This window comes from Gossypium arboreum, chromosome 10, assembly GCF_025698485.1.
Source record: "Gossypium arboreum isolate Shixiya-1 chromosome 10, ASM2569848v2, whole genome shotgun sequence".
Lineage (NCBI taxonomy): Eukaryota > Viridiplantae > Streptophyta > Magnoliopsida > Malvales > Malvaceae > Gossypium > Gossypium arboreum.
In genome coordinates, this window is record NC_069079.1 from 33874940 (window position 1) to 33887374 (window position 12435).

The following is a 12435-nucleotide window of genomic DNA, read 5'->3' on the forward strand; positions in this document are numbered from 1 at the left end:
CATCAAAGTCTCTAATTTACATTTCCAAAATCTTAGTACATTTTATGTAAATTTACTAATATCATAATTTCCAAAAATTTCTTTTAAATTAGAAATTGAAAATTACATTTGCAATTTTAAAATAAAAATCACAGCCCAAGTTTTGAACCTAGGCTCTAATACCACCAAATGTAACACCTTACACCCTGCCTAGACGTTATGGCTAGATTTTGAGGTATTATGCTTCACGATTGAAAACCCAAATTAAAGTCTAACTTTGGAAATCGTGTGATCTAAAAATATTAATTTTAGCTAACCGTGTGATCTAAAAATATTAATTTTAGCTAACCTTTTAGCATTTTTAGAAAATCGCATACTTGAAAACATTTATTTTATAGTAAAATCACTTAATCACTTGCTTAGTATAGCAGTTGAAATTTTCAAAGTTTTAGTTTTGAAAATTGATTTCTAATTTGATAATTCATACGATTTTGCAGTTTTATTTTAAATATACCAAAATCTGACAAAATGAACAAAAACCATAAAGCAAAGTCCAAAAACATATTTACAATTCAAAAGTCCATAAATTAATTAAACATAAATTGTTTTATATTATTATCTAGAAAATCAATTTGAGTTCTCGCACATCATCTGATCCTAAGTTTGTTGATTATCTGAGAAGGAAAATAATTGGGTGACCTTAAAAGCTCGTGTGTAACTCAACCCATACAAATAGAACAGATAGCATAATCACACAAAAGTCATAAATTGAACTGAATACACAGCATGGTGCACTATGCAATGCAACATAATGATCAGAGCAAATACAGATGGCATGGCATATCTGTGACACCCCTAATGTGACCCTAGTCGGAAAGTGGTTTCGGGACCACAAAATTGAGTCATAAAAATAATTAGATGTTATATTTTGTGCTTATTATATGTGGGATTTGTATGTGTGAATATTACGTGCCTTGATTTTATCAATTAGGTGCTAATTTATAAGAAAGGACCCATGTGATAGGACTTGAAAATGTGATAGGTGAAATTTAAAGTGGCCAAATAATGCATGAATTGTTGACATGAGGGACTTGCATGTCAAATTAGCCAAAGATCTAAATGGTGGCCGGCCATGCTATGGGGTAAGGCATATTGTAGACATATTATGCTAAAATGTGTGGGAAGAATAATAAAAAAGGAAGGGAGTGGGAGGAGAAACCAAAGTTGTCTCCCCCCCCCATTGCCGTGAAAGGAAGAAAAGAAAGACTTCAACATTTTTTTTTCTATCTTGCTTCCTTGTCTCTTGCAAAGGAAGCTAGAGAGGAGAGGCCGGCTGCATGTAGTGGAAAACCATGAAACTTGTTTGCTTCTAAGTTGAAATTTTCAAGTAAAAGGCTAAAAAGGGGGATTAAGGTATGTTAATGCTCTTTCATTGAAAATCTTTGTATATTTGGAGTGGTCATCAAGTATAGAAGCTAGCTCATGGCAAATGTTTTTGTAAATTTATGAAGATGACATTCGGTCATGGATGTTTGTATTTTTTTTGATGTTGTTTTTGATGCTTTAGTGTATTGAAGGTTGATTATAGATAAGTTGAGCTTGGTAAAAATTGAATAGATGTGGCTTAATTGCTTATGACAATCGGCTATGTTGAAGTGCTAAATGAGTGCTAAATTGAGCTTAAGATAGTAATTAGAATTTGGGAAATTTATATGAAAATGTGGTTAAGGTGTTAGAAATTAGAGATGATTAGATTGTAATTGCCGATTATAAGTTGATTATAAGGTATTATTTTAGTTTGAAGTGAAAATGTTTTGTAAATGGGTTATGGACATTCGGTTAAGGGGGAGTATTTGTGTTAGAAATCAAGATTGGATAGTGAGTTAGACATGTGATCTTTGTGTTCGATCATTGAATGGATAACTAAAGGGATGAGGTTGCATGTTGAGCTTGTATTCGAATAATACAAATGAATTGCTAATGTGAGATTGTTGTGTGTTAATATGTGAATTAAGTGATAATTGATAATCAACTAAGTAGCTACATGGCATTTAGATATATATTATAGTAGCTGATTTTGGATTTGGTTCTTATTGTGAATTAGTAGTTGATATGGAGATTAGACCGAATGAAATTTAAAATGTTAAAGAAATTATTCCGGCTAAGTGCTAACCTTGTTTATATTAGCCGAATGTGTATATGTATACCATGAAGTGGTTTAGCTTAAAGTAAATCAAGGTTCTTGGAAGGTGATTTGCGGGATGGTTTAAGAAATGAATCTAATTTTGTTATGTATGTGATGACATTGCCGAATGTAAATTGAGTTGTTAAATTGGTTGATTTAGTTCACGAGCTCAAGGAATCAATCTTGTATAGCGGGAAGGCGAATGTAATTGAATAGCCGTTTTGAAATTGTTCAACAGTATCCGAGGTAAGTTCTCAAGTGTTTGAACTTTACTTTAGTATACTTAAAGATCGTATAAACTTAGTAGCGAGAAGGATGAATTTATATAGTTAAAGTGCCGAACTAGTCTTGACAGATTTGAGTTACTGCAGTATTGTAACTTTGAAATTACACCAAAAATTGTAGAAGGCGAATTCGAAGTTGAATAAAATATGGAAATGAAGCTTATTGAGTCTAGTGTCTTATAAAAGAAACTATGTAAGCAAAGGAATTTCCTATAAAAGTATATTTAAAGTTTTGTGAGACAGTGTCGGATTGACTCCGAAATTCCCTGTTTTGTTTTTGGAAAATCATTATAATTTGTACAAAAATGGTTATAAGATAAGATTTATATGCTGAGACTCCTTAATGAGTCTAGTTTCAAATGAAATCAAATAGAACACATTATGAATTCTGTACAATGAAAAATTTGATTCGTAGCGAAGAGTGGTCAGATTAGTCAAACAGTGAAACAGGGGAAACTTTAAGAAAAATCTGGTATTGATTGGCCAAACCAAAAATTCTGAAAATTTCATGGATGGAAGATATGTGAGTCTATATTCTGAGAAAATTAACGGCAAGTGATTTGGAGTCTTGTAGCTCCAGGTATAAATAATTTAGTGACCATTTCTCAGGAAAACAGCTCGTAGCGAATATGTGATTTTGTTTTAGTTGCTCATAAACTATTGATTGATCCCATATTGAATTCTAAAGTGTGATATTGTAAAATGATACATGAGTGTTAGATGGATCTCTGATATCAAGATTCGTGAAAATGTATATATATGTGATGAGGCCTAATGGCCGATGTGATGAATGTGAAAATGTATATATATATGTGATGAGGCCTAATGGCCGATGTGATGAATGTGAAAGTGTATATATATGTGGTAAAGCCGAATGGCTAATGTAAATGTTGTAACATGTGATTAAGTGTACATGAAACTTGGAAATATGTTCCGGGTGAGACCCGATGACTACGTGTGGAGATTATGTCCGGGTACGACCCGATGACTACGTGTGGAGATTATGTCCGGGTAAGACTTCGTAATAAGAATTGCTTATAAATATACGCAATGCGAAAGGTTAACAGGTATGTACTCCAAGTTTACATGTGAGCTTGATTTAAACTAAACCATAAGGTAGTTATGTGATGTATACGAGAGAAATCTATGAGGCTATTCCCATGATTATGATGAGATGTGCATATTTGGATAAAGGGGTGGTATGCCCGAAGGAAGAGTGAAATAAAAATACGAACAACTATGTTATAACTTGATTGTTATCTGTTGACACTGCTTGAAACTTACTAAGCATTGTAATGCTTACTCCGTACTTTGTTTCCTCTGCTTTATAGATCTCATTTGGAAGCTACAGTTCTCGGGGATCGTCAAGAACTAGTCACACTATCACTATCCACTGCTTTGGTACTGCTATGTTTTGGAATATCTTATGGCATGTATAGAATAGACTAGTAGTGAGAGGATATCATGGTTAATGTATAGGACTACCCTTTTGTTGTAGGTCATGTACCTTTCGGTTTGTGTAAACTTGGATAGCCATGCGAAAATGGCTTATATACGTTTTTAGTATAATACTATAATCGTTTGTATGTTGATCATTATGAGGTATGGAATTGTTTTGAAACGATTAGCCATTGGAATGGTTAATCATGATCACACTTTGTGCTATGTATGCAAAAAGGGCCAATTGAATCATGGAAATCATGAAATAGGTAAAGCCTACCTTAAAGGCAGATGCTGACTGCAGCAGTGATGTGGATGTGAAAAATCACTAAAAATAGTAAGAATGGTATTAAATAGTGAATAAATTATGTAAATGAACCTTGATGAGTCTACTTTCATATGGAAGAAACAAAACGGTCATAGGAGTTACATGTTAAGAGATATTAAAGTTCTTGTGAAACAGGGCCAGAACGGTTTCTGGATCCCCTGTTCCGACTTTAGAAATTTATTTTAAATTAACCAGAGATAATTAGGAGTCATGCCATATATATATAGATTCCTCTCTGAGTCTAGTTTCTATAGAAACAAACGGCATCAGTATTGAAGCCCTGTACAGGGAGATATCCATTTCGTAACGCACGAAGGTCAGTGTAGTCGATCCCTGCAACAGGGGAGACTTTAACTAATAAACTGTACCAATTGGCTCGACCAAAAATTCTAGAAAAAAATCTGTAGATGGAAATTTGAGTCTAGTTTTAGGGAAAAATTACGAAACAAATTTTCGAGCTCTGAAACTCAAGATATGATTTTTAAGGCGACAGTGATGCAGTAACCAGCTTGTCTGGAAATTTCTAAATGGACTGTGAAAATAGTTAAGTCTGTGTGCACCTTGTATTCGATTCCGGTAACGGACTCGGGTACGGGGTGTTACAATATCATACGATGCAACACTTAATACAAAACAAATGTAGATCCTACCCCCATCTGCTACACACCATCTCCATCCATCCCTACACACCAATAGGGTAATAAATACTCATCCAACCCTATACACCAATAAGTGGGCATATGTCACTATAAAGAAAAGTGCAGTCAAAGCTGCTAAGAATAATGTGGCAATCTGCCAGAATCAGATAAGTGTGGTCAAGCCACCAGAATTGAAGTCAAATTACCAGAATAGATATGTGGTTAAACCATCAAATAAGGCAGATCATTAAACTGTCAACACTTCCTCCGTCACATAATTATTTCACTCCAATGCATATGCAACAATAGCATAACCAGATATTCATATACAAAAAAATCAAACATGCTTACATAATTTAGACTCAATTTTTAATTATAAATTATATGATTATATTGTAATTGGATTTCAAATTTTACAAAAAATTATTCTATTTTATTTTTTATAAAATTAATAAATATATTTATAAAAATATAAAATTTGTAATTAACATATATGATATTTATAGCATTAAATATATAATATAGAATTTATAAAATTTAAAATATACAATTTAAAATAAAAATAGTCGAGGCATGGTGAAATTTAGTTAAAGTCCACCTCGAAATTTTTCAATGAAAAACTTGACCCATCCTCCCCTAAAACTCAATTTTCAAAAAAATAATGTCTTGTATGATATAAGATTTTTTTGGATAGGTGTTTACTTTTAGTGCAGCGTGTTTAGTTTTTTTTTTTTTATCTTATGCTATAATATCTAATATCAACGTCACTACTATTTTTATACTAATAATAAGTAAACACATTGCCCATCCAAAAAAACCTTAGGAGGGTTTCAACTATTTGATTTCCTACAATTGATTGGATTTTAAGAAAATATATCTTTAAATTTGAATTGGATACCGATTATTTTATTTATTAATTAATAATTTTAATTTATAAAATATAAAATAATTTTTTGAGCAATGAAATGGGTTATAAGATCACCCTAGCCCAGTTTAATTTGGACTTAGACAAAACACTCAAAGTTTTTCAACCATACACACCAATTCAGTTGATATTTTCTCTTTTTTATTTAAATATTAAAAAATATCCACTTATTTTCTCACATGTCACTAACTTAATGCCAGCCTCTTGCTTGTTGGCACTTTGTCGAGGGTTGGAATAATGTGTGCAAACTCAACCGCTTCCCTTTAATGTGGAATTTATATGTTTGTTTGAGTACTAAAAAGAAACAAAGGATTTCTAAAAAGAAAAGGTACCAAAAAAACTTGCATTCTTGGTTTATGCCCCATTTCCTACGATTACAACTATTTACAGTGTCAATTTTTATCTTAGAAAACAAATAAGATTTAGTCTTGACCTGCTCTAAAAAGTTAGAAATTAGGGTTTTCATCGGTTCCTAAATTTGTGGTGGTTGTATGTTATCAATTTGTTAAAAATACAGGAAGGGAATCGTGTCACAAGGTGGTTTCCCTAGGTTGTAGCTTGTTCTACTACAAAATCTCAATGCTTGTGGTAATTGAAAAGAAACGTCCAGTGAATAGAATCAAATGTCTTCCTTAAATCAATTTTTTTGCTCATTCTGGAAGTGTGATAACCCCTTCACCATTTCTTGTGCCGGCATCACATTCTCAACATTTCTGCCATGAAGAAATGCACTTTAGGTTCTATTGGCAAACAACTTTGCTGTGCATTTCTAAAAGATGTGACAATATATGAGCCCAAAATCCTCCATGACTCTGCTTTTAAGAACAAGAGCTACTCAAGTAGATTTCACAACTTAGGAAGCTTATCAATGTTGAAAATTTGAAGAATTGCCACACCAATGATATCCCAATGAAGGGATCTACACATACATATTTCATTTTCTCAAAACTTGATTTTTAAATTATTTTTTCACCCATCAACTAGGAAATAAGCTGTGTTATCTTTTACCTTGTTCACGAGTTTTGAAATATATTTTATTGTTAAACTATTTTGTATATATGTGCAATGCACGAGTAAGATATAGTGTATAAAATTAAAGAACATATAAATTGGTTTTTTCCTTCATATGCTTGAATGTAAAACAATGATTAATTCCCTAAAAATAATTATTAATTTGGGAATGAAATAAAATTTTTTAGTTCATATTGTTAAACTCAATATACATCAAGAGGGATGAATTGGTGTTTTAAAAATTTAAAGTAAAGATGACAGACTAAAGAATTTACAGGTGATTCAATTTCAATTACCTACCTTCACTACATTAGCTTACCATAACTAAGCAAAGATGAGGTTTAACATTTACAATATTTATCTTTTCAAAAGGCAAGATAGAGTCACTTCTCATTCCTTAAGGTTTTTTACTCAAAAATCTTAATAAATCCTCACAAATTTTAGAAAAATAATTGAGAAAGAATTTTTTTCTCTAAAAGATAGATATAGAACAAATTAATTGTCTTACAATACAGGACAACACTTGAAAGAAAAAATTACAAATAAACTCGCACGTGTGTACAAGTAAAAATACAAATAACAAAGAGAAAAGATTGGATTTTTCTCTTGAGTTTTGTAATCTTATTTCTTGTCTTGTTCAGAGTGTTCTTGTTCTATATTTATACCCTCTTATAGATAAATAGTTGATTGGTGTTGATAGAGATCAAATTGAGCATTGAAGTATTTAATTTTAGCATTAAATTCACTTGCAGAGCTAGAGGAACAAATACCCAAGCCTTTGGAGTGCGATTCCTTTCATCCAAAATGTGACCATTGGGCCATAAGTACTGCACCTCAGTTGCGAGGAGTACGGTACCTCTTAAGTAGAGGTCCAGTACTTGAGCTTTTCGAGACCATAAAAAAGGAGGCTTGGGTGCGGTTCCTTTGAGGGGATGGTGTACCTTGTGTCCATTTTGCTTACTAATTCTTAGGTACTCCACCATTTTCCAAAATAGTTCAATTCTTTTTAGTCAATGTGCTTAGTGACTTTTAGGTACCATTTTTTGCCAGGGCATCACACTTGATTTGGTTCATTTAGAAAATTTTATTTTTCATTTAAAAGAAGATTTGAAAATAATTCTTAAAAATTTTTTTACCAAATTTAATTTAAAGAGTATTTGTTATATCAAAACATTAAAAAATCAAAACTAACAATATTAAATGATAAATAATATTTAAAATAATATAGTGAAACATTAGCCATCGGTAACTATCAAATAGTAAAAAATTAAAATATTTTAAAATGAACAAAATAACCTAAAATGCTAAGTGAAGGTGTTGATGTGCCAAGTAACTTGCCTGGATTAGGCTTGGGTTTTACACTTTCGACTTCAAGCCTAGCCGATTTACCATACAATAATTTAAATATATAAAAATATTTTTTATTAATATTTATAATATTTATAATTAAATTTAAATAAAAATACTTTTATTATGATTTAATAAGTGAAATGAGCTTTTCGGATAAGCTAGTCTAGAAATTTTTTAGAATTAGGCCTAAGCTCAAGTAGACCTATGAATACCTCTACCGTCAAGTAAATATATTTACTTCAGTTAAAGGTAAACAATAAGTAATAAATTATAATCATTGTTAAAAATAAGTAGTAAAAAATGTAAAGTTAAACTATTCAAATAGTCAATCGAGTTTACCCATGTTCCTATTTTGGTCATCCATTTTAAAATTTTGTAATTTTAGTCACTCCCATTAGTTAAATTTCATGTTTTAGTGGCCTTATTTTGATTGTTATAATAACAATTCTAGCCATTAACATTTTATGCAATATGTCTATTTGATCCTAATTTTAAAAATTTTAACAATTTTCTCCATCAATATTTACATTTTCGATCAACTCGGTCCTATAAATTCAAAAAATTTATGATTATAAAAATTTCAAAAAAATAATAAATAAAAAATTGCATAAATTTTCATAAAAAAATTATAAAAATTTGCATAATTGATGGTGTTAATTTTTGTTTCGGTTGGCTGAGAGAGTTTGACTGGTCTTGAAATTCTGAGGTAGTTGGGGTTGAATTGTTAGTAGGAAATTGAGATTTAGTGGGGAGTTTATTTTGATTTTATTTTATTTTATTTTTTCCCCCAAAAAACTTCTATGTTTGACATTCTGTCTTCTTCCTCTTTTTTGGACTTCTGCCAATTTTTTCTTTCCTTTTTCCTCTTTGATTCAGTAATCAAGTTTTAGTGCAATTCTTTGTGTTTCGGTGTTAGGTACCTAATTCTCGGTTTCGTAAGTGTGTTTATTGTTTTTGGCTAGTGAATCTTTGGTTGATGGGGTTTCGTTTTTGTTGCTTAGGAGAAGATCAAGGGACTGAGGGCTTCCAACAAGTGCTATACTTGTGCGAAATCATCGTTGCTCATTCGAAGGTAAGGGTTTTGGTGAAATAAGAGATTGTATGTTCCGATGTAGTTTCGGTTTAGTATCAATTTAAGTGACTAATTCGATGATTTATTGATCAATTTTAGGTGCTGCGTGGCTCGGGAGTGTTTTCGCATCGAAATCGTATCAGGTGTGTTCCCAAAATGCAAAAAATTGAGTTTCGGCTAGAGCCGAAAAAGTATTCTATCGACGCCACACGAGTGTGTGCCCGGCCGTATGGTTGACCGTCTACGAGACACAATCGTGTGTCTGACGAAGGTGCGACCGTGCACAAGACATGATCGTGCAATGGTGTGAATGTGGCCATGTAGGTCACACGGGCTAGGCCATATTGGCTGTGCCGGCCTACATGCTCGGCGTGTGGGTTTTGGGCCAGGCCATATGGGCCACATGGGCAAGGCCAATCTAGGCGTCTGGGCCCAAATTTTGAAATTTTCCCTAAGGTCGCACGGGTCGTTCTAATCAGCTATGGGCCTACCGTAGGGTTGATAAAGGCTAACTAAACCCTAAATTATTTATCTGATATTTTGATAGTCTGCTCTGAATAGGACACCGTTATGCATGCTTGACTATTCTGTTAAATATATGGGTTATTTGTATACGAGCATGTAAGCATGATATTTTTGTATATGTATTCTATATATATATTTGGGGTGGGAATCGCATATGTGGAGGAAGTGATTTGTACAGTGACCTTTCGCTTATATACTGGTAGCTCGATTACATATTATCTTCAATGTGTCGTATTGATACTCTATGGTGTGTAGGGATGGGTGGGTGTTTTTAACCCCATATGGTGTGATGGGATGGTCAGAGCTGGTGTGTAGAGGATGGGAGTAGGATTCTGTATATCTGTTCTGCTTATCTAGTTTTGTTATCTGTATCTGTAAAGGACTTAAGTCTGAATCTGAATCCAACTGTATATGTGATTTCTGTATGTATAGCATGTCTATTTTTGTTGGGTAACACATTGAGTTTACAAAAACTCACTTATGTTTGTCTGTTCTGTTCAGGTAATCCACAGACTTAAATAGTTCGGTGTAGTGGATTCTCACGGTGACCATAAGTTCGTGAATTATTTTTGATTAATGGTTTTTATTTAATTAAGGATTATTTCTGGGAGTTTTGTAATTAAGGGACTCTTCGAACTGTTTGGTTTTATTTTGGACTTGGATTTTTTATTTAACTCTTCATATACGACGGTTGGCTAAAGACATGGTTTTTACTAAAACAAAGGTTTTTTTCTGAAAATACGAATGGGATTTTCAAATATAACAATTTCTAAGACTTCCACTGTAAATTATTTTTTGACAAATGAATTAATTAAACAACGCTTTCAGTATTAGTTATAAACGAATATGAGTTATAAAACTTGGATGATTTATCGAAATCATTCTGTTTTCAAAACCCTTCTTTGTGACATCTCTAAATTCAGCCATAATGTTTAGGCCAGGGTTAGGGTGTTACATTTAGTGGTATTAGAGCCAGGTTGTAAAACTCGGGTTGTGAATTTTGGGTTCCGAAATTATGTTTCAAAAAGAATTGGCTTTCAAATAATTTAGATCACTCAAAGTAAATTTGTGGTACATTGAGTCTCCGACGTCGATCCTGTAAGTATTTCTGAACTTAGATAGAATATTCTAAAAATACTGTAGTTAGCACTTTCTGAAGCTATGCTAAGCTAGTGAGAGACTAAAATCTCTGAAATACTTTTAAACTCCTGATAATTTACACATAAAATATCTGCTAAGAAACACTGCAACTGATACATAAAATTTTATAATATAGATAAATTTGAAATATACGATGAGCGCTCATGAAACTCGCGGCCGTGGCATTTGTGGGTGTAGTAGGGTCGTAGAGGGGCCTGAGCTGAGTCTTTCTTTTTGGGAAATATACCAAATTTAGACACGAGTGAGACACCAGTTTCACCTGCTACTAAAACTGGGTCTCAAAGCCACTTGGTTAGGGACGAAGCATTGTTCCAAGCCATGTTGAGGGTGTTAGAGAGGGTTGGTAGACCCTATTTTGGATCTGGGGACTGTGGGTCGATAACTGAACAACTCCGGTCCAATGGAGCTGAGCTGTTTAGGGGTGTCACTAAAGTCGCCCCCGTTGTGGCTAAGTATTGGTTGGAGGCTACTGAGAGGATTATGAACAATATCGACTGTACTCCTAAGCAGAAACTAAAGGGTGCAGTCTCTTTGCTTCGCGATGAGGCATATCAGTGGTGGTTGAAATTGAGGAGGGTACTCAACCGAATTGTCTGAATTGAGATTATTTTAAGACTACTTTCCAGGGAAGTATGTGGGGGCGAGCTATGTTGATGCTCGTAGGCATGATTTCATGAATCTCACGTAAGGTGATAGATCTGTAGCCGAGTATGAGGCCGAGTTTTTAAGGTTGAGTCGCTCCGCTCGAAGTATGGTGGCGTCTGAGTATGAGAAATGTGTCTGTTTTGAGGATGGTTTGAGAGACAGTTTGAGGGTTCTTATTGCTCTACAAAGGGAGCGTGAGTTCGTTATTATTGTGGATAAGGTGAAGATCATAGAGAGGTTAAGCGCGTAGAGCGCCAAAATAGGGACCGAGAGAGAGGTAAGAATAAAAGGGATTCAAAGCCCTCTATTTACTTCCAGAGGCCTAAGAAATGGGCCAGACCTGATGGGCTTGTTAAAGTAGGGGTTCTTGTTGCTCCTATTGGGATTCAGCTATGTGGTGATTATGTAGGCACCATCCAAGTGAGTGTTGGAGGAGATTAGGGGCTTCTCTAAGGTGTAGGTCTTTGGAGCATCAGATTAGAGAGTGTTCAAAGTGTACTAATCAGATGTAAGCTTCAAGACTGAGTCCAGTACAGCCTCAGAGGGCAGTTCAGCAGCCAATTAGGTGCCATGGACCGGCTAGGGGTGGTAATGGTATGGGCCGAGAGTAGAGAGCACCGAGCAGATGTGCTAATCAGGTTGAGGTGAGACAGTCTGCACTAGTTTATTCTGCTCGACATCGAGAGGACAGAGACGCCCTTGATGTGATCACGGGTGCACTTTTTATTTTTTATGTTCCTTATACTGCTCTAATAGACACATTCCTATGTAGCTAGTACTGTTTCAAAAAACTTTGGGTTTTTATTAAGTGTACTTCTAGTGAGATTATCATACTGAGTCCGTTGGGGCAGTCTATTCAAGTAGACTTTATAATTCTGCATTAAGTTGAGCA